This window comes from Lemur catta, chromosome 5 (assembly GCF_020740605.2).
Source record: "Lemur catta isolate mLemCat1 chromosome 5, mLemCat1.pri, whole genome shotgun sequence".
Lineage (NCBI taxonomy): Eukaryota > Metazoa > Chordata > Mammalia > Primates > Lemuridae > Lemur > Lemur catta.
The window spans coordinates 50,780,908-50,805,036 of record NC_059132.1 but is presented as its reverse complement, the minus strand read 5'-3'; positions in this window follow the sequence as shown (position 1 = coordinate 50,805,036).

The window sequence follows — 24,129 nt, the reverse complement described above, 5'->3', positions numbered from 1 at the left end:
ACTGATGGTCTGAAGCCTTCTGGTGGGAACAAAGGCATGTGATGGGTAGAGAAGCAATATGGCACCTGCCATCTCAGCTTGGGTCTGTGGTGATGGGAAGCAACCCCAAGGGTACTGGCAGGCTGGTACTTTGTCCTCAAAAAGCTCCCAGTTCACTGACAGCAACAACTTTTGGGCTCAGAGGGTAGAAAGGGTCTCCAGCAGCTCAGGAGCCTGCTTACTGCCAGAGATGTGAGGGATGGAGAAACAAACCACTCCATCTACCCTTTTTGCTGGACTCCAAGGCTCTCAGGGGTTGACTTCTGCTGATATTTTGCTCCTTCTTGTTCTGCTTCTCAGCTTCGTCCCATGGAATCTCTTGTAGGTTCTGGCACTTTTCCTTTGTAATCACACCTGATCTATGATTGTCTGTTTGTTTTTTCTTTTTCATCTAAAACTTTTCCTTCTTTCTGTGATGATCTAGCAGGTGGTTTCTCTGGTCAGCTATCTTGTCTTACTCCTCCATTTGTATATCTTCTTTTCAAAAACTTCTATTCATGTCTTTTGTACACTTTTTTTTATGCTGATTTGAGTTATTTGTAGATTCCCTTTATCTTTCTTCTGTAGAGTTCTTTGTAGGTTCTCTTTATTAGTTGCGTAGTTTGTAAATATATCCCCCATTATTTAGGTGACCTATTTACTCTCTTGATTATTTAATTTGCAGTAAAAAAGCTTTTTAATTTAATTAAGTCTCATTTATTTATTTTCATTATTGCTGTATTTGCCTTTGGGGTCTGAGTCATAAATTCTTTGCCTACGCCAATGTCTAGAAGAGTTTTTTCTACTTTTTCTTCCAGTATTTTATAGTTTTATGCCTTACATTTAAGTCTTTTATGTATCTTCAATTAATTTTTGTACATAGTGTGAGAAAATGGTCCTGTTTCATTCTTCTGCATGTGGCTATCTAGTTTTCCCAATACCATTTATAGAAAGGGTTTCTTCTCCCCAGTGTATATTGTTGTCTGCTTTGTCAACAATCAGTTGGTTGTAGGTAGATCATTTTATTTCTGGGTACTCTATTCTCTTCCTTTGGTCTATATCTCTACTTTTCTGCCAATATAATGCTGTTTCGATTACTGTAGCCTTATAGTATAATTTAAAGTCAGGTAACGTGATGCTTCCATATTTGTTCTTTTTGCTTAAGATTGCTCTGACTATTCAGTCTCTTTTTTGGTTCCAAATGAAGCTTGGAATTATTTCTTTTAGATCTGTGAAATATGACATTGGTATTTTGATGGGGATTGTAGTCAACCTACAAATCACCTTGGACAGTATGGACATTTTAATGATGTTGATTCTACCAAAAAAAGAATCAACATCAATAAAATGGATGTTTTTCCATTTGTTTGAATTGTCTGTAATTTCTTTCATCAGTGCTTTGTAGTTCTCCTTGTACAGATCTTTCACCTCCTTGGTTAAGTATATTCCTAGGTATTTTCTTTTCTTTGTAGCTATTGTAAATGTCATCAAGCCCTTGCTTTGACTCTCAGCTTGACTGTTATTAGTATATAGAAATGCTGCTGATTTGTGTACATTGATTTTGTAACCTGAGATTTTACTGAATTTATTTATTAATTCTAGGACTCTTTTGATGGAATCTTCGTGGTTTTCTAAATAAAAGGTCATATCATCAGCAAACAGGATAGTTTGACCTCTTCTTTCCCTAGTTAAATTGCCCTTTATTTCTTTCTCTTGCCTCATTGCTCTGGCTAGGACTTTGAGGACTATGTTGGCATTATAGAAGTGATGACAATGGCTATCCTTGTCTTGTTTCAGTTCTCAGGAGGAATGCTTTCAATTTCCTCCCCATTCAATATGATGTTGGCTGTGGGTTTGTCATGTATGGCTTTTATAATCTTGAGGTATGTCCCTTTGGTGCCTAGTTTGTTGAGGGTTTCTATCACGAATGGGTGCTAGATTTTATCAAATGCTTTTTCTGCATCTATTGAGATAATAATATGGTCTTTGATTTTGCTTCTGTTTATGCAGTGAATCACGTCTATTGATTTGCTTATGTTGAACCATCCTTGCATATTTGGGATGAAACCCACATGATCATGATGAATTACCTTTTTCACGTGCTGTTGAATTTGATTTATTAGCATTTAGGTTGAAGATTTTTGCATCTATGTTCATAAGAGATATTGGTCTATAGTTTTCTGCTTTGGTTGTGTCCTTTCCTGGCTTTGGTATCAAAGTGATACTGGCTTCACAGAATGAATTAGGGAGGATTCTTTCTTCAATGTCATGGAATAATTTCTATAGGGTAGGCATTAATTCTTCTTTGTAGGTCTGGTAGCATTTGTCTGTGAATCCATCTGGTCTGGGGCTTTTTTTGGTTGAGAGATTTTTTACTATTGCCTCAATCTTGCTGCTTGTTATTGGTCTGTTAAAGATATCTATTTCTTTCTGATTCAGACTTGAGAGGTTGTGTATTTCCAGGAATTTATCCATTTCCTCTACTTTTTCTATTTTGTGTACACAGATATTTTTGTATTATTCACAGATGACATTGTGTATTTCTGTGGTCTCAGTTGTAATTTCCTCTTTTTAATTTCCAATTGAGCTTATTTGAGTTCTTTCTCTTCTATTTTTGGTTAATCTGGCTAGTGGTCTATCAATTTCCTTTTTCTTTTCAAAGAACCAACTTCTTATTTTGTTGATCCTTTTTTTGTTTTTTGGATTCTGTTTCCTTTGGCTCTCCTCTGAATTTTGTTATTTGTTTTCTTCTGCTGGCTTTGGGTTTGGTTTGTTCTTCTTTTTCTAGTTCTTTGAGGTATGACATTAGGTTGTTCATTTGTGATCTTTCTGTCTCTTTGATGAAGGCATTTAAGGCTATAAAATTTCTCCTTAGGACTGCTTTAACTGTACCTCATAGATTCTGAAATCTTGTGTCCCTTTTGTCATTCAGTTCAAAGAATCTTTTGACTTATATCTTAATTTTGTCATTGACCTAAAGGTAGTTTAGCAGTAGGTTGTTTAATTTCCATGACTTTGTGTAGAATTGAGAGTTTCTTTTGGAATTTATTTCTAGTTTTATTTCACTGTTATCTGAGAAGATATATGGTATAATTTCTATTTTTTTAATTTGCTGAGACTTGTTTGTGACCTAAGATATGATCAATCTTGGAATATGTCCTACGTGCTGATGAGAAGAATGTATTAATATATTCTGAAGTTTTGGGGTAGAATGTTCTGTTAGGTCCATTTGTTCTAGAGTTCCACTAATTTCCAGTGGTTTTTTGTTGTTGTTGTTGGTCTTCTGCTTTGATGATCTGTCCAGTTCTTTCAGTGGGGTGTCAAAGTCCCCAGCAATTATGATGCTACCATGTGTTTCCTTGCTTAGATCTAGTAGATTTTCTTTATGAATCTGGGAGCTTCTGTGTTGGGTGCATATATATTTAGGATTTTTATGTCTTCTTGTTGAACTGCTCCCTTTACCATTTTATAGTGAACATTTTTGTCTATTTTTTGTTTAGCATTGTTGATTTAAAGTCTATTTTATATGATATGAGAATGGCTATACCTGCTCACTTTGGTTTCCATTTTCCTGGAATATTTTTTTCCTTCTCTTTACCTTGCCTCTGTGTGAGTCCTTGTAAGTTAAATGTGTTTATTGGAGACAGCATATACTTAACTTATGTTTTTTTATCCATTCAGCCTGTCTGTGTTTTTAAGTGGGGCATTAAGACTGTTCGTGTATTATACTGTTTTATTCATTATGTTTGATGTCTTGTTTTGTTTTCCTTCTTGGGCTATTGTTTTTTTAAAAGCCATGAGCTTTAACTTTCAGCTATTTTTACAGTCATGGGTATCTATTGTACCATTCCATGTATAATGCACTTTGGAGTATTTCCTGTAGGGTGGGCCTAATACTGACAATTTCCCTTAGTGTTTGCTTGTCTGGAAAAGTGTTCATTTCTCCATCGCTTATGAAACTTATTTTTGAGGTATACAAAATTCTTGGCTGGCAATTTTTCTATTTAAGAAGACTAAAAATGGGGTCCCAATTCCTTCTGGCTTGTAAGTTCTCTGCTGAGAAGTTTGCTGTTAGCCTGATGGGTTTTCCTTTGTAGGTTAGTTGTTTCTTTTGTCTTGCAGCTTATAGAATTTTCTCCTTAATTTTGACTTTAACCAGGTTGACGACTATGTGTCTTGGAGGGGTCGTATTTGGTGTGAATCTTCCCAGTGTTTGATGACCATCTTGTATCTAGATATCTGAATCTCTTGTGACATCAGTGAAGCTTTCTCAATAATTTCCTCAAAGAGCTTTTTCATGCTTTTTGCTTTTTCTTCTTCTCCATCAGGGATACCTACGATTGACATATTGGCTCCTTTGACATAGTCTCATATTTCTGTGAGTGATTGTTCATTCTTCTTTATTCTTTTTTCTGTGTCTTTGACTGACTTGGTTAGTTCAAAAGCCTTGTCTTCAAGCTCTGAGATTCTTTCTTCTGCTTGGTCTAGCCTATTGCTGAAGTTTGAACCCTTATGCTGTATTTTGAAATTCCCTAAATGATTCTTTCATTTCTTTCAGTTCTGTTATATCCATTCTTATATTGTCTAGCTCTTTAGCTACTTTTTCATTTTTTCCATTGATGTCCTGAAATATTTTTTGGCTTCTTGGTGTTGATTTTCATCTGTATCTTCAATCTCATTCATCTTATTTGCTATGTATATTCTGAATTCCATTTCTGGCATTTCGACAATTTCTTTTTGTTTGGGGACTGTTGGTGTAGATCTGTTGCGATTCTTTAGGGGTGTCAAACTAACTTCTTTTTTCTTGTTGCCAGAGTTCTTTTGTTGGTTTCTTCTCAACTGAAATCACTTCTCTCAGTCCAGGGAAGATAGGTTTGCGGTGGTGCACGTCTTCTTTACTGAGAACTCTCCTACTTAATGAGAAGAAGGAGAGGTCACTAGATGGCGCTTTTGTGACCTACTCCTGAAGATTGACTTGGCAGGAGAGGGGCAGACAAACTGAAAGCCTATAATGCAGCTGTTCTGTGTTGTCCCATTCCCCCATGATTGTCGCATTCCAAGCCGGTGCTGGATGATCTCCCTGTAGAGTGGTGGGTTATTCCCCAGGCCTCTGTTGGAAGCTCAGGTGGGGGTTTGGGTGACTCCGTCTCCACAGAGGCTGGCATTATAGGAGATTGTTCTGCCCAGGTCCCCCCATCGTGGTGACAGTGGCAGCTGGGTGAAGCTATCTAGGCAGTGGTCATGGACATCAGGGCTGATAGCATTTGCTTCACTTGGGTGCAGTTGCTTGTGGCTAGCTGGTCCCTGGTGGAGTGTTGGACCACAGGGGTGGTTCTTGCCAGGCAGTGGGTGGGAGCCTCGGGGATGGAGCCTGACCACATGCCAGGTCATTGGCAGCATGAGAATCACATGGGCAGGGCTGTGGGGCCTGGTGGTAGCATGGGAAATAGCTCCCTAATTTAGGTGTGTTTCCCCGTGGATAGATCTCTCTTTTTAAAAAGTTTTCCTGCTGTGGAATTAAAAAGTCATTTTTTCTGCCTTTTTAGAAATTGTGAAAAATCCTAGTGCCTGATAAATGAATGCCTCACTTATGAGTTACATTTACATTTACATATATATGTGGGAGAATCCCTAAAGGTATATCTGAAAATTATCAATGAAAAACTTCTATTTATTAACTCAGGGGAAGGTATGTAGACTATCTCCAAGGGTTTTGTATTTTTCTCTCTTCCAAGAGTACTTTGTACCCTTTTCAGTGTACCACTTTTCATCACATATATACACACACATACACAGATATTTATGTATGAATATATGTATATTTATATAAATGCATATACACATATTCATATATACATGTGTGTATTTGTATTTAACTAATGCCTAATTTTTAAAAATAAAAATGATGCATTTTCACCATATGGAAAAGTCATATAATACAGAAAGGTACAAGGAAGAAAGCAACAACTCAAACAAATCACATCCCCCAAGGAAAAAAATTAATATTGGTCCCTTTGTGGAACATTGTTCTAGAGTTCTCTCTAAACCCGTATTGCAAACTAAAATGTAGGAGTCAAAAAATAAATTGCTGAGATGAGCTGAGTATGAGAAAACTCACTCAGTCCTCTCAGTGCTCCTTGAAATTTTTTAACATGGATATGAAAAAATATTCTTTACCCTTTAAAAAAACTACAATGCAAACAAGATGATAAATAGCAACTAATGTTCTCCTTGTTGCTGGGTTCACAATGGGGACTGGTTGGCAACTAGGGCAAACCGGAGAGGACATGCCTCACCAGAGGGTGCAGTATTTCTCAGAACAGATGGCTGCCAAGTGGCAGTGTGTTCCCAGTGTTGTCAGACCTTCTGATCTACCAGAAGAAGTGAGATATTTTCATTTGTACTTGAAACTTCCTAATTTAAAAATATTCTCTCACAATTGTATATAAAAACACTCTGTAGGCTAAGTGAAATATGAAATGTAGTCCACTGACTGCTATTTGTTATGGACAGTTAGATGGATGGATAGACAGGTAGATCTGTAAATAAGTAGCTAGCATGTCAAATGATTGTTTAAAAATATAATAATTCTATAGAAGCTACTTTTTTAAAATCACAATTTTACTTAAGCTTGACAGAAAAAAATAAATTAACATTAAAGTGAAAGAGTTGCTGAACTTCATTAAGCACTTTTTGACCACCAAAAATTCCTCTAAACTTAGGAAAAAGATTATGCAAGCCATTAAGAGATTGGAAACTTTATTATTATAATGATCATTGCATTTTTAACTACAGGTATGTGCTTTAGTTTTAGATTACATGAATTGACTTCCTACTTTTGGAAGAATTCCACTCCTTAGATTTTTTATTTGTTTGTTTGTCCCAAAACTATCTTGTCACCCTTAGTCCACTTTTCTCAGAATGGTAGGGATTTATGAAAGCCTCATAATGTTGATTAACTTTCTTTCCTGAGTACCTCTTTGAAGAATGGAGGTGTATTTAAAAGCCATAGCACTCCAGAATCTTCTAGGCACTGCTCTTTAATGTTTGTGGCATAATGCTATGCCTTTTTTTTTATTCAGTTGATGCTGGAGCATATTTTGCCTTCTTAAAAACTGTATTTTATTTAGAAGTATCAGAGAAAGTGGTTTCTGTAATCCTATGACATATTGCTGTATTTATCTGGAAACTCTTCTCAACTATCTTTAAATCTAGTATAACATTCACCAAGAAGCTGTTACGTACAATAAATATATATGATACCAGGTAGTGTTACAGCTTTACCAGGTGCATTGCCCATTGCTCAGGAGGAAGCCAATACACTGAGACAGCAGGGGTTACAGCAGAGAAAGGGTTTGATATCACAGGCGCCATGTGAGGAGACGAGAGAAGTTCTCAAATCCATCTCCCTGAGAATTTGGGACAAAGGGCATTTAAAGATAATTTGGTGGTCAACAAGTCTAGGCAATTGGGTCTGCTAATTGGCTGGGTATGGGGCAGCACCATAGGGTGTAGAAATTGTCTTTTTTGCTGAGTCAGTTCTTGCATGGGGGTTGTAAGACCAGTTGAGTCACTTCCTCAGTATGGGCCACTGGTCTGGGTGGGTCAGCCATTCCACTGGAATGCAGGGCCTGGAAGATATTTCAAAAACTAGCCTGAGGTTTCACAAAGGTGATGTTATCTGTGGGAGCAATGAAGAAAGCTAAGAATCTTTATGACCATCAGCTATGTGACTCCTGCGTAGTGAGCAATTATGGGAAAGCAAGCCAGGGAACAATGGGTGGTTACATATATATTTACTCTACTACAATTGCCACCTGTTGCCCTTTATTAATTTTATAAAGGGTGTTTCAATAGCATGACTCATAAAGTTTATTTTCCAGCACTTCTAGGTGTATCATTAATTTAGTAATTTATCATATACTACCCTATATCATGAGGCTGCAATTACATGTCTGTGTAGCCATATATACCATATATCAGTTTCCCGGGTTATTCAACAATGGTGTCCCGGTTAGATTTTTAAAACTTAATGTATCATATGACTAAAATAGATCTTATAGATTAGTTGACTCTTTCATCTTACAAATGATGCAATTGAAACTCAGAGATCATCTGGAAAGCTTTTAAGTCCTTCAGGGGACTGGATATCTCTCAGGCTCTTTGTACATCTACTCCTTCCTTCAGGGCCATTTCTGGTATGGAGGGCATCACCTTGTAGGACCACAGATAGACCAAACCTAACCTGCTGTCCTAAGCCACAGTACTGAGAGGCTGCTGGTGGTGGGTGAAGATGCTTTCCACATTTTCAAAGGGAGCTTCTTTCCTATGACTTCATAAGTACATTGACCCAGTGCTTACCTACGTGTTAGGGAAAGATAAGTGGTGAATTTCATGGTAGGTGACCATGTATATGTCTCCAGCTTTGGTCACAATACATAGATTAGGGGAATAGAGCATTAGAAAACGAATGTTCCTTGACTTAAGACTACCTGATTAAGACAATTTTCAGATTAAAAAACTTAATCACCATTTGGAGATCAGGGCTCTGGATGAAAAAAAAATGACTACCTTATTCATCTCCCTCTGAGCATTTTCTTTTGGTATAATGTACCTTTTAGCATGCATTTTTAGAAGAGCCAGCCCCCCACAGCCCAGCCCCCACACAATGCTCGTGTGTGTGTGTGTGTGTGTGTGTGTGTGTGTGTGTGTGTTCAATGAAACAATGTTCAACAAACCATTGATACTTTACACTGAAGAAAAAAGAATGTAGGCCTGGAAAAAGTAGATTATCAAAAATTTATTAATGTGGGGAAATTCAGTTCATTTCAATAAACATTCATGGTAAACTTATTTTACATAAGAAATAGTGCTATACTTCAAGTCCTGATATTCATATCCTTAAACATCTACATAGATTCTTCATCCAAAACCCTAGCTTCTCAGTTCTTAGACCCCTTCACATCCACTAATCTATTCCTCTACCGTACCTTTGCTCTTTATTCTCAAGGTAATACCATAGGCCCTTCAATATCAGTGACTGCACCACCTTAAAAGTCCTAATTTCAAGCACCAGCCCCAATTACCACCTCCAGACTTCCTAACACACTTTCCCTAATATGCCCATTCCAGCAATTTTTTTAACTCCCCAGATACTGCCAATCCATTGGCCTTACTTTTGTTTTAGATCATGTGTCATTATTATTTTAAAATATATCAAGAGTCATTTCATATATACAAAAATGTACAAAGAATAACACAACACTCATATATCTCCCAGCCAGCTGAAGACATAAAATATTACCAACAGTGTTGAACCCCATTAGGTAGCTTCCCCAAGTGCATCCGCTAGACACACACTATCTGAACTTTGTACCTGTCATTCTCATGCATTGCTTTTTTCTTTTATTCCTCTACACAATACTGTTTTGTTTTGCATGTTTTTACGCTTATAATGCTGGTATCATATAGATTATATTCTTTGATGACTTTCTTTTATTTTCCCTTGATATTGTATGAAGGTCATCCCTGTTGGCCCGTAGTGCTAGTTCTTCATTTTCACTGCTATATGTTATTCTATGGTGTGAAAACACCATAATTATTTAAAGCACACATTTCTGTTGATGGACATTTGGTTTTCCCATTTTTCTGTTTTGATCAATGCTACTCTGAACATTTTTGTATATGTCTCCTTATATACTGGCGTATGTGTTTTCTCTGGGAGAAATGGTCATGCTGTAGGGCATACCTGTCTTTGTCTTTACTGGTGATGTCAAATTCCTTCCAAAGTTTATACCTGTGCTTACCGCCTTTTCCCTGTTACACAGCTCATGTCCTTCCTTCTTTTCTTACCCAGTTTAGATTCCCTAAATCATCACTAAAATAACTCCCTTCTATGCATGGTAGCCATTGCCTTTTCCCCTTTCCTCGAACCTCCCCAGCAAAGCCCCATCTTTGCCTTGAGCCAATTCTTACTACTCTGAACTGAACATAGAGATTGACACACTTCTGCTGACTGACCCACCTCACCCGTATGACCTTGGGAGCACCCTCAAGTCTACCAGGCAACCCCAGCTCGCTTCCCTAACCAATTCTCTTCCCCAGACAACTTTTCACACCTTTCTCCTCAAGCTCCCCTCGTCACTTTCAAATGGTGACCTTCAGTTTTCCCCTTTTACAATACTGTATAAAACAATCAGAGGAGAACTTTCACGTCTTCCCACCTCCCAACCAGTCAGCCTAACAGCCGCTGTATCCATGATACTCTGCCTTCTCACCTGCCGGGGCAGATGAACTGTCCTGGATTCTAGCTAAAGCCAGACCCTCTCTGGACACCGGATTCCCTCTGTTTGATGTAGCTAAGGATATTTTTGCTCCAATTTTCTTCACTTCTCCTACATCATTATTTCCCCACTCACCACCAGATCTTTCTCATTAGCATACAGACATGCTCTACTATTTCCCATCTTAAAATAAAAATTCCTTCTCCTCCTGTCTCCCATTTCCTCATTTATCTGCTTTGCTTTACAATAAACTCCTGGAGAGTTATCTACACTGATTGTATCCATTTCTCATTCCTTCCTATTTTGACACACTCAGTGAAGCCACTATTGCCAGGCCGTCCACAACCTTCACGTTACCAAATCCAATGAACAGCTCTTGGTCCTTATCAGCTTTCCAGCAGGAACTGAATCAGCAGGCTCCTAACGTCCAACAGAGGCAGCAGCTCTGTTGCTGATCCAGTCTGCAATTTGCCTTCTGGAGTCAGTCCTGGGACCTGAGGCTGGAGTCTATAGTTGCACTTGACCTTCCTCACTAGGCTTCCAGAACACTCTCCTAGTTGTTCTTTCCTCACCTCCCCTGTCCCCACTGTGGCTTCTTCTCCGTTTCCTTTTCTGGATCTTCTTTTTCTTCCTGCCCTCTAAATGTTTAAGCACCACTAGGGTCAGACCTCCCTTCTCTAACTACAGTCAGCCCCCTCAAACTCTCATCCATCCAGTGGCTTTGAATACCCTGGATATGCTAGTAACTCCCAAAAGTATATCTGCAATCCTCTTTAAGGAACACTGATAGGTGCTACTCTTTACACAACATCTCCACTTGGATGTCACCTGGCACCTCTAACCTTTCCCATTTACCAATAGACTTCTAGGGCACACCCTCTTGTTTACCCCAAGCCTAATTCCCAATCCCTACCATGTCCACAAACAGCACCACCCTCCACCCAGCTTCCCAGGCACAAACCTGGGAGTCATTCTTGAGTCCTCTTTTTAGATCACATCCCACAACAAATCTGTTAGTGTGTCTTGTCATCCCAAATTAGCAGATATCTGACCCATTTTCAGAACCTTTCTTACCAGCATCCTAGTCCAAGCCCTTATCGCTCTCCCAAGTGTCTGCAGCAGCCTCTAAATGTCTCCCTGCCTTCCCACACAGTGTAACTACAGAACACCAGGCCAGTCTTTTCTTTTTTCCTTTCCTCTTTTAAAGGAAATTCAGTAAGGTGTTCAGATCTTTGGTGTTCAACTCAATTTTCACATATGTATATTTACCCATTTGCTATGGACTGAATGTTGGTATCCCTCCCACACCAAATACATATGTTGAAACCTAAACCCCAATGCAATAGTATTAAGAGGTGGGGCCTTTAGGAGATGCTTAGGCCATGAGGGTGGAGCCCTCAGGAATGGGATTAGTGCCCTTCTAGAAGAGGCTCGAGAAAGCTTGTCTCCCCTGCCACCCTTCCACCATCTGAGGACACAGCTAGAAGGCACCATCTATGAAGGCAGCGTCTATGTCTGCCCTCACCAGACACCAACCCTGCTGGAATCCTGATCTTGGACTTCCCAGCTTCCAGGACTGAGAGCAATAAAGTTCTGTTGTTTGTAAATTACCCAATCTAAGGTATTTTGTTATAGAAGTCTGAACAGACTAAGACATTGTGTAAGGACGATCTATGTAAAGATATAGACCACTCCTGGCACCTCAGCAGCCTGACTCATGGCCTTCTCTCCCAAGGTAACAACTTTTGTGACTTCCATTCGTATAAATGACTTGCACTTTATTGAACAGTATATGAATGGAGATTATAGAACGTATTCTTCCACGTTTGGCTTCTTTCACCTCCCCATTAGGTCTGTGATAAAAATTCATTCTGTTGTGTATAGCTGAGCTTTGTTGTATTTTATTATTGTGTTATATTCCATTGTATGAATATACCACAATTTATCCATTGTACAGTTATTATACATTTGGGTATTTTCAGTTTGGAGCTATTTTGAATAAATATTCCATAAATGCTCTTGTACATGTTTCTTAGTGGACCTAAGTTTTTATTTCTTTGGGATATATTTGCTTGGTCAAAGGTCTATGTGTGTTCAGCTTTAGTCAATCCTGTCAATCAGTTTTTCAAAATGGCTTTACCAATTCTCACTCCCATCTAAGATGTGAAGGTTCTAGTTCCTCCCTATCCTTACCAACACCTTCATTTCAGCCATTCTTTAGAGCCACAGTCTTCATTTTAAAATAAAAATCGAAGCATAACTGCAGCATTCTCACCCTTCCTGGGTGGCTCAGACATCTCTGGGCCTTCCTCCCTCTTCCACCCCTCTCCTGTTTTCCTGCTCCTTGCCCCACTCACTCAGCATGTGTCCACCTCTGGGCATGTTCTCTCTGTTCTCCCAAGCTTGGTGTGCCCTTTCCCCAGACGTCTGGGTCCCTGCCTCTCTCATTTCCTCCAGTTTTCCTCTTAAATATCACCTCCTTAGATCTTTGCTTCCGGCCACCCTCCTATCTTCTCTGTATCTTCACCCTGATTTATTTCCCTTCAGAGTACTTACCCGTTCCTGGCCTCGTGCCATGTATGTGTTTATTTGTTTATTCTTGGTCTCCCTCAGTGGAACAGGCAGGATCAGCAGGCACTCACGTGTATGGTGCGGGAGTTCTCCGGGCTAGTCCTTTCTCCCCGCAATTTCATCCCATCACTTACGCTCACAGCCGTTTTCTTCCTCCTTTCTCTCATCCTATCTCTATCTTTTTTTTTTATTCACCTCTCTTCTCCTTTCTCTTTCCTTTCTCCTACCCCATTTCATTATTCGCACCAGCCTGCAGAATTACAGAGGCTCCAAATTGCAGTGCAGCAAGCGAGGGAGAGCGGCAGAGCTAACACTTGTTTTGCAACATGGAGTCAATATTATGATACTCCACAATTTATCTCGGATTTAATGAATGGTTTTAGGGAAATTCTCCTCTCAGTTCATCTGTCCCTCTGCCTCTTCTCTTTACTTTGTACTTCCGACTAGACATTTCACAGACAAATTTCTGGAGTAGGGGCCATTCTACGTAACAGAAAGACCCTCTCTCTGTTGGAGTCACAGAACTACACTGTCAGAGCAAGAGCCTGATTCCCAGTGTGTGAGTGTGTAATTTATTGGGTGGCCAAGCCTAAGTAAAGCTGTTGGAATTAATGTGATTCTTTTAAATGTTAAAGGGTTTTGTATAGACTTGTATTTCTTCTCCCTTGGCATTCCCTTGGGAGTGGTCTCAGTGTCAGTCCAGCACCCCTGTAGGCCTAGTCGGGTTTCAAGTTCTCCTTAACCACTTACATACCATGAGACTTTATGAAATAGGAACACGTGCTCTACTCCACTTTGGGACTTGGCTTGGGATACAGAAGAGATCATGTGTCTCAGAGTCATTAAGGGCTTGTTATTTTAATTATATTGGAGTCTATGGCATGTGTGTAAACTTTAAATGTGCAAATAAATAAATATGTACGTCAAAAACAAAACCAGTTTTTACCCTGGAAGAGCAGAGTAAACGCTGCTATCCCAGAGGGAAGCAGCCAGGAGCCCAGGATTTGGGGAGAGGGAGTTGGGAATACATTAGGGAAAGCCTTCTGAGAACAAAAGAGGCAGAGGAGTATTCACTGTATCACAGTGGGCAAGAGGGCAGCATTCTGGATTTGTCATCGCCTTGGGGTCTGTTAGGATCGTTAGCATATTTCCCATGAGCATTAGAAAGAAACAGAAAATAGCATGTATCTGGGGATACGCCTGGCTGCTTCTCTCGTGCAAACAATAACAGGAAAATTTGACTTAGCCCCTCCAGGTGGAGGGAGAAATTTGGAACTGTTCTGAGACAATGAAAGAACAGAGCTAGATGAGGAAGTTAAAATGCTGTTGCGGAGCCTGAAAAAGAGGCGTGATTCATCTTCAGCAACACCAACTGCAAAGGGTACAATTATCCAGGTAGAATCAATCCTCTGACGCTGGCAGCCTGTCATAGAGATGGCGGAGGATGTCTGGCATCTCCGTGTGTGCAAATGGCCAAGCAACAACCCAGGAAGACTGAGAGGACTGCGTCTGGGGCCCCCAGGTAGACACAGGTGAGCTTAACTCTGCTAGGCCTGTGTCTGATACTGAGGCGTAGCATATACTACATGTACCTTGCCATTAGGTTTTTATCACCCTATGATATACTTATGGATAAATTTATAAGCAAAGTTTCTAGGTAGCACAATTGGCCAGGAAAAAAATGATTGATTTATGTAAGTGTGGGTTTATTTTAGCCAGCTCGTTCTATGCCTTGGGGAGTTCCTACTGTTCTCTAGCTGGGCAAGTCCAGGCCAACATCGGGCTTGCTCTGAGTGGTCTCTGGCTCTGTGCTCGCTCTGCGTGGGTGATGTGAGTGTGCGCAGAGCTTACCGTTGTAATGAAACACAGCTCTCACGCTTGCTCGGTTCCCTGCCAAAAGCCACTCCTTCCTCCTGCTTTCTTGGCAGAGGTTGCCTCCTACCATAGGCTCTGAAAGGGTCAGATAATAATTTTCTTGGTGTATTTTGTAGCTCAGCAAGGGAATCGCACCCAATCCTAGGCAAAGGAATTTGAAGATTTTTCGAGAATATTTTCTTTTTCCTGATTTCCAAGGAGAGATTTCTTCTTGTTCCTACCTTCCATGGAGGAAGCATGTGACACTTGGCACTGCAGCCACAGTCTTGTGATCACGTGGGAATAGCCCCAAGGACTGTGAAGAAGCTGACCCAGAGCCCAGACATGGCTGAATGGCTGAACCAACCTGGAATTGCCGCTCTAAAGAGGACTCTTATTAGGTGCAAAAATTAATCTTATCTAAGCCCCTTTTAGGCAGATATTTTGTTTCTTGCAGAAAAAAGCGTTAACAATAAATTACAGCATATTTAGTCTGATGTGCGTTAACGAAAGCCTAATGGCAAAACCCCTTTTCTAGGCCCCTCAGGGCTTCCCATTGCAGGTAGAATAGCTTGGCCCACCAGGCCCTGTACGATCAGCCCCTCCACCTCTCCAGGCCTTTGTAGGCCTTGCTCTGTATTCCCCACATAGATTCTCTCTCTTTATTTTCTTCTTTGTTGTCACTGCCAAATTCTACCTCAGGGCCTTTGCACATGCTGATTTACTAAATCCTATCCCTTTCTCTGCACTGACTTTAAAAGCTCCTTCCTCAGAATGGCCTTGCTCTATTGCTCCAAGTAAGGCAGATGCCTTGTGTTATTTTCTCTGACAGTTCCCTGCTCTTTCCCTTGGAGGCTGTAGGTGACTGGGTAGGGTCCCTCAACAGGCATTCCAATCTCCTTTTAGAAGGCAGGGGCTAAAACTGCAATTGCCTTTCCCAGGCTCCCTTGCAGCTGGGTTCTAGAAGTGGATGAGGTTCTGCCCATGAGACATACTTGTGGGTGGTGGTTTTGACATGCCGCTACATAGTCAGAGAAAGGTGCATGCACAGAGGAGTACATTTGGCTGCCTGGGGTCCTGGCAGAGGAGATGTGATTCTCTCCTTGACAAAGGCAGCAACTCCCTTGATGGTCTAGTTCTGCGATATGGTTTGGAATTTCAGTTTAGAGTTTTATTTCTTTAGGCCTCTTTAGAATATGGAGCTAGCTGTACTCTTAAAATACCTCTTTCTGCTTAAATTGTGTAGAGTATATCCTGTTGTTCAATATTAAGAACTCTGACCCATAAAGCGATATTCACTACCATTTGTAATGATATATTCATTTCACATATTTCCTCCTTCCCTGGTATCTCCAACTAGCCTCTGTGCTCTGAACACGTAGCATAGGATGTAGCACAAGGTTGGAGCCCAACGATTATTGAGTAGGTAAAAAAGTAGATGATTGAAAAAAAAATAGACACTGCATATAAAGTTATAAGCAAAGTAAAGCCCCAAAGTTTCATCTTTCATATTTAAAATTCTAATGATGTCAAAGAAGCCAGAAGCCAACATTTATAATTAATTTACAGTTTGCTTGGTTCACCTGGCAGGCTCATGGCTGTGATACCAAAATTGGAAAAACTGAGGGCCAGGGAGCATGGATTCTAACTGCTACTAAATGGGATAACAATCCTAATTATAACACTTGTGCTTCTCAAGAAATGTAATTTTTCCTCGGGGAAGATTTCCCAGAGCCTTTCCTGTCTCTCCCAAGAGGGCAAATTACGCTCCACGATGCTCTCCGTGGAGCTTTCCATCAAAGATGCAGCCTCACACTGCCTCCTGAGTGATTCCCTGATTAGACGCTGTCATGCCCACTTGACTATCAGATCCACCAGGGCAAGAACCCACGTGTGGCTTGTCTAATCAGGGCACCTGATGTCTAGCATGGTGCCTCGCATGCAGTCAGCACTCAGTACATATTGGCTGAAAAATAAATGGATTATGCTGCATAGTATTGAAGCATACATTTTAAGAAGTTTTGTGAAGGTCTAGAGTTAGTGTTATAATTACACTAATGAATCAGGTATCTCTTTTTATGCCTTATTTGTGTGTGCACATTTCTATAAATGCATGACCCTATCTTCTACATATAAAAATGTATTTTCTCTGGACTGCAGGCTTTTTCATTGTTGTAGGCTCTTAGGCTCTCTCTTCTACCTTGGTCTTTTTTTCCCTCCCAAATACTAAAAATAGCAAATAAGTGTGTCTCTCATTTTCTTTGCCTTCACTGTTTGCAGCTAGGTTTGTTCCGAGCCCTCCCTCCAGCTGATATTTTTGCTAAAGGTTGATACTCTCTGAAGTTACTGATTGTTTGAAGTTATTTTTGACTGACTCTCACCCTCATAAATATTGAAGAAGGGAGAGAGGGGGCTGAGCAGACAGAAGGGAAAAGGGGAGAAACCACCCATCTCAGAAAACCCTTTCAGAAAGATCATTTCCTTAGGAAACAAGACAAAATGGTGGTTGGTGTTTCTCCACTGTGGCCAAATGTTCCCACTCTAAGTCTTGTTTTTCCTGTTTAATTCTGCTCTGTTTATTGATCCTTTAGTTACATGAATAGATATAGAGATTACTATTTTAATCTATAATTTATAGTGCCTTTCATCTGATATACAATAGGCATGTAGGACAAGCATACCGTTTATGTAAATAAATAATATATTTCCTCTTTTCTTTTCTTTTCTTTTTTTTTTTTGAGACAGAGTCTCACTTTGTAGCCCGGGCTAGAGTGAGTGCCATGGCATCAGCCTAGCTCACAGCAACCTCAAACTCCTGGGCTTAAGCGATCCCACTGCCTCAGCCTCCCCAGTAGCTGGGACTACAGGCATGCACCCCTATGCCTGGCTAATTTTTTCTATATATATTTTTAGTTGTCCAGATAATTTTTATCTCTATTCTTAGTAGAGACGGGGTCTCGCTCAGGCTGGTCTCGAACTCCTGACCTCGAGCGATCCACCCGCCTCGGCCTCCCAGAGGGCTAGGATTACAGGCGTGAGCCACCGCGCCTGGCCCCTCTTTTTATTACTCTTTCAATGCTTATAATTGGCACCAATGTCCAAAATTTTTATTGACTCCAGGAGCCCCATGAGCACAATGATCATTGCACCCTCAGTTTTACTCCACCAATAGTTGGGGTTCCCTAGTCCTGAAATGTTCTTCCTTGTGCCCCAGCGCTGAGCTCCCTGATATCTGCTCATTCCTCCCTTCTATCCCGTCTTCTTTCATATGACTCCCCCACATGTGTGCAAAAACACATACACACACATATTTGCAATCACACACACTCCACCCGTCCCTAAGGCTGCATGCTCCCCAGGGATTGGGAATCCAGGGACTGCTCTCAGCAGCCTGTCTGGGGCCATGAGGCATAAGTGCCAAGCTCCAAGAGGGAAGGCGAAACTCAGATGCAGGGACAGGATCACAGATAGGAACATGCAACAGGTAGATGGCAGAGACCTGAGCACTGGAGCCCTGGGCTTTGTGAACCAGAGGGGAGGGAAGAGAGGAAGGATTTAAGGCAGAGGGTGAGGAACTAATCCAGTTACTCTGTGGTACTCTCAACTCAGGACTCCCAAACCTCCTGAAATCAGTTTCATCTTAAAATGGTTAAACCAAGTTTGCCTTCAGTACCACTAGTTTTTCATTGGAAAGTTTTATTATGTGGTGAGAATGTTTAAAATCCACTCTTAGCAATTTTGAAAATATACAATACATTGTTATTAACTATGGTCACCATGCTGTACAATAGATCTCCAAATCTTATGCTTTCTGGCTAACTGAAAGACTAGATTTTAAATTTTCTCACCACAAGAAAATGATAAAAAAGCTAAGTGAGGGATATGTTAATTATTATAACTTGATTTAATCTTGCTACAGTGTATACATATATCAAAACATCACATGGTACCCCATAAATATATACAATTATTGTCAATTAAAAACAAAAAAGAACATTAAATGAAAATCAAAACTAGAAAAAGATTTGTATTATTTGCAGTATTTGAGTCATGCAAAAGAATACATGTAACACGTGTAAGTATTGTCTCATAATGACATTAACATAAACACTTCATGTGGGGCATGAAGTTCACACATCAATGCTGAGCCCTGCGTCTCAGTTGTCCCTAACTTTGCGCAATTACCTGACATTCCTGTTACAGAACACACATGCTTTCATGCCAGACATTGAAAAGAAGGCTGAAAATGCAGCTACCAGGGAGAGTGGACAAGTTGGTATGAATGAGCTTCAGGCAGGACATAAATGGTGACAGCTCGGTCATAAGAGGGTAGGAAGGGGAAAAGCTCTTGGGGCCTGGGCCTGGGGGTGGAGGGATATTCACATCTCCTGGGGAGAAGGGAGAGAGGAGGGGAGATATTTTAAAAGCAAGTGCCCCAAGCTTTATGATTTTTTCCCCATACTTGTACTACTTCATTCTATCTATTCAGGGACCAAAAAAAAAAATGTGGACAGAGGTGTTCTAAAACCTGTTTTGTCACAGGTGAGCAAATGCATAGCCTTGTAGAAACTGTTTCCAAGATGGTGATATTTATATTGGTAACATTTATAATTTAATGAGCGCATATTAAGTGTATTGTACTAAGCTGTGGGCTGACTCAGCAAATACGAGATTTGGAGCTCAGTACTCTATAGTCCAGAAGGCAGACAGACAAGAAATTAGGCTATTACAAAACAATCTGAAAGGGTGATTCTCTTGTTCCAGTTTGATACACACTTCCACAGCATCCTATAGTCTCCTCAAAAGGAAATCAAACATTTTTTTGTGTGCAGTGATTTTTTAAATGCCTCCCTCCCCTGATACACTGTTAGCTCCAAGAGACAGGCTTGTGTCCACCTTATAGATTGCTACGCACTGGCACCTCACCCTGGCACCGCACCCTGGCAGGCACTTAATAAATAATCACTAAATATATTAAAATGAGGGAATGGGTAAATGAATGACTGCTAGGAGAGCAGGAGGCATGGAGTGCTGAGGGGCTATGAATTTTCCTGGGGGTCACAGAGGCTTTGGGGAAGAAGTGATATTTAAGCTGAAATCTAAGGGCAAAATGGCATTTACCCAGGTTGGAAAAAAAAAGAGCAGCTCTTTAAAGTCTGGGAGGCAAGAGAGCTTGGTGCAGCCTGCGGGAACTGGGAACTGAAGTGCATGGTTGGAGTTCAGAAATGCTGCTTTGTCCCTGGGGCCCTTGTGCAAATCAGAAATCGGTGTCATCCCAAGGTGGAAGAACTGCAAAAGGGTCCCCCCTCTGTGGGCCAACCAATTAGAAACAAGAGACTTTTTCACCAGGATGATTGAGGCTGAGTTCAGCCTCCACCTGAGCACCTTGTCGGGAGCCCCCCTGTAGGATGCCACGTGCACAGCCAGCCTGGTGGTCCTGGGAGGAGGGAGGGGGGTGCCGAGCTAGATCTTGGGAAGCAGAGCTGACTCACATACAGCTTTTATGGCACTCTAAAGGAATTTTGAACTTTACTCTGAGGGCAATGAATGATGTACTTCTGAAGAATTTTAACCTGACAGTGACTCTCTAACAGAAGTTTATTCAACAGACAGTTCTTGAGCTCCTGCTCGTGCAAGAGGCACACTGCTAGATGCGGTTCTGGGGATACAGATGGTGTGGAAAAGAGACACGGCACCCGCCCCGATGGAATTTGCAGTTTAGTGGTGAGAGAGTGGGCTGGGGAGTGGAGGAGAGAAAGGGAGACCACAAACACAGCTTGAACTAGAGAGAGAATCTGCAGATTGCCTGTAGACATGGCAATCGATTTTCCAGATATGGAAACTGAAGGGAGGAAGGTTAAATAACTCACCCAAGACCCCACAAGTGAGCTTCTGTGGGATTCCAAATCCCACACACTTGCTCTACAGAGAAAAAACCAAAATGCTGGAAAATATGTCCTTACATACAATTGAGTCATGGATACAGACTCATTACTTTTACACACACACACACACACACACACACACACACACACACATAATCTTCCTCCTCATTCCTCCATGCATGTACACACTAGTGAAATAAAACCCAACAAACCTTACTTTCCAGGAAACACAGTCTGAAAAATACTGGTGAGAACACTGCCAGTGGCTTAGCTTCAATCCCTATATGGGCTTGTTGACACCAGTTGATTCCTTTCTGGGGAAAACCATTCCGTAATCACAGACCTTGCTCTCAATTTAGCGCAGTCTCTTGCATAGGGTCCCAGAGCTGTGGGAAGCCAGTCTGCGTGCCTGTTTTGGAACTCTCAAGTTCAGGTTAGCAATTTTGCAAATTCATGTCAGTTATCTCTCCAGGGGTGGAAACTCCATGTTCCCAAATTTCATTACCTGCACCTATAAAATGTTCCCCTGAGTTTAAACACAATCTTACCTGCTTTAAGGGAAGACTGTCTTTCCTTTGGACCTCAATTAACATGGAGATCAGAAAGACTCTTAAACATGTTTTTTTCTCCAAACTCTACGAACTCCAGTTCCTTTTACTTTTCATCCTAGAATTTATTTTCTCTCCTTATAAAAGCATTTTTTCTCTTCTCTGAATTATCTCCTTTCAAATAGTTTCTTTTCCTTTCTTTTTTCTTTTTCCTTTTTTTTAGACAGAGTCTCACTCTGTTACCCTGACTTGAGTGCAGTGGCGTCATCGTAGCTCACTGCAGCCTCAAACTCCTGGGCTCAAGCAATCAATCCTCTTGCCTCAGCCTCTCGTGTAGCTGGGACTACAGGTGCGCACCACCATGCCCGGCTAATTTTTCTATTTTTAGTAGAGATAGGATCTCAGTCTTGCTCAGGCTGGTCTCAAACTCCTGAGCTCAAGTGATCCTCTCACCTTGACCTCCCAGAATGCTAGGATTACAGGTGTGAACCACTGCATCCGGCCAAACAGTTTCTTTTCTTTAAAAAAAAAAAAAAAGCTAAATATGTAATTTGGGAAATAGAATAGCTACCAATGATAGTTACAATTGGTTCTTTTTATTCATGAGATTCTCATTATTCTTGTCATTCATGTTACAATTATATTCGATGGAGTCTCCATGAACACTGAATTAGTGAATACTGAACTACCTTGCTCTTGGGGGAAATACAGGGCTAGGTTCCTGTAAGCCTCTGGTTGAAACAGTTTCATCAACCAGTCAATACATAACCTTGTTTTATGTGTGTTTCTTTTGAAAGATGCCTTATGTAATATATATTGCTAATTCATTAACATTGAACTCAAGGCCTACAGCAGTATAACTCATGCCTGAATAAAGCTTATGTAACACACGTATTTTCTTCTTCAGACACATCACAGCCTTCTTGTGCTTACAGACACTGGACAGCACTTCAGCACTATGCTTGGGGGGCATTTTAAACAGTGAAATCACCAACAAAATGCACAAGCCCAAAAATGTGAAGAACATGGCATGAAACTGACAGCAAAAAGAATACTTATTTGCAGTATGAGAGCTGAAACAAGAAAGCAGAGCATTTCCTTGTTCAACCTCAGCTGGGAACGTACATATTGGTAGCTCAAATTTTTCATCACTGAGAGTGCCATGAGTATTGATTTTGGGATTACAAATAAATTTAAGCAAGTAGGCAAGTTGGCAAATATGGAACCCATGCATAATGAGAATCGCCTGCGTTTGTTCCTCACTATTAGGTCATAGCGTCTATTGCAAATGGTGGACAGAAAGGGTGAAAGATTTTTGGAGACTCAGGAGATTTTTGAAAATGATTTGCCCAAGGCACAAAACCAAAACAGTAGTAGTGAATTGGCCCAAGGTGGAGAAATATAATTCCTAGCACCTCCAGCGGGCTGTCTGCAGCTCTCCTCCTGTGAGAAATGACTTACCATAATACGCGAGCCTTGTTACCGTGTAGATGTAATTCTATTTTGATAAAAAATAGATTTATGGCCAGTCAACAATGAGGTTAAATAGCCCAGAGTTGGCTGTGACTTCAGCCATCCTTCCCTGGCCCTCCTGTCCTTAGTCACAGCACTGACTTCCTGTCTGGGGTGGGTGAATGAACACCGTTGACCTGCAAGGGCTCCTGGGAGCCACATTCTTCACTTGGCATTTCAACTGTAAGATCAGTGATCCATCAAAATTCCAATTCGATGAAAGTCAAATCCATACTTAACAGGAAAAGATAAAAGCACTGATTTAAAGGAGTGATACAAATCTGAAAATAGATGGAAAATGAAAGTCATGTGTAGCAAAATCCATTCAAGATATGTTTTACTGCTGTTCATCTTTGACTGTTAAACATTATTTTTTTCTTCTACTAAAACTAAGTTACAATTTAACTTCTAGATGCTTCCAGGGTCACGCTTGGAACAGAAGCAAAATGGAAATATTTCAGTGGCTTATTAGACAACTGTTTCAAAAGAAAACACATGGTTATCTGCAGAGTTGTAGGTTAAAGCTATAAATTTATTTTATTAAGCAGAAGGGAAAGGGTGAAATTTAAAGACACTGTAACTCTGACTTTGTTTGCTTGGAATAATATTCTTGTCTGATTTATTCCTTTAGTTTTTACTCAGAGATATCACTCAAGTTACACATAAATGGTAATCCTTCTTCATAAGCTCTCGTCTCTTGTATAAATTTAATGTGTGCAGTGATAAATGTGGATTAAGTTGCCTAATCATGATTTTCCAAGGGAGGTAAACACTATTGTCAGAATTTCCTGGCCATTACTTAGTCAAACAAGTTTTTTAAAAATCCCCAAAATTATAGACTTAAAACCATAAAGAACTCCTTAGCATTTGGGTTAAATAAAAGAAGGGGTAAAATGTTGGTATTTTCCCCCAAAGTTAGCAGTTCTCCACATTTTTATATAATCTCTTAGCATGGGGCATATAATGTGTATATTATAATGATATAACATGATCATAGTCTCTACCAATACATGTATCTAACTACATTACTCTATTGGAAGTCTGTTCATATTTTTAGTTATTGAGTTTATCTTTTTCACTAGACAATAAAATGTCCAGTGTTAAATAAATAAGGGTCATGTGATTCCCTAATGACATGGCCAGAATAGAATACTTGTAAAATTTGAAGAAGCTGAGTCAGATCATTTCAAGAAGACAAACACAGCTCTCCTCCAAATCCAGCAACTTGTGGAATGTAGCAATCTTGTCTCGGGTTTTCTCCAAGCCAAGCAGCCTGATGCTGTCAAGCTAATCTCTCATCTTCTCTGCCTTTCCCCAAGTGTTAGTTTTTCATTATCAGAAGAAAAAATGTATAATTTCTCAATTAAAACAAAATTGCATCTATTCAAATGAAGTTGATCCTAATTGATTCTTTCGTTCAAATACACACAGACTAAAGGAAAATGTAGCGAGCTATGA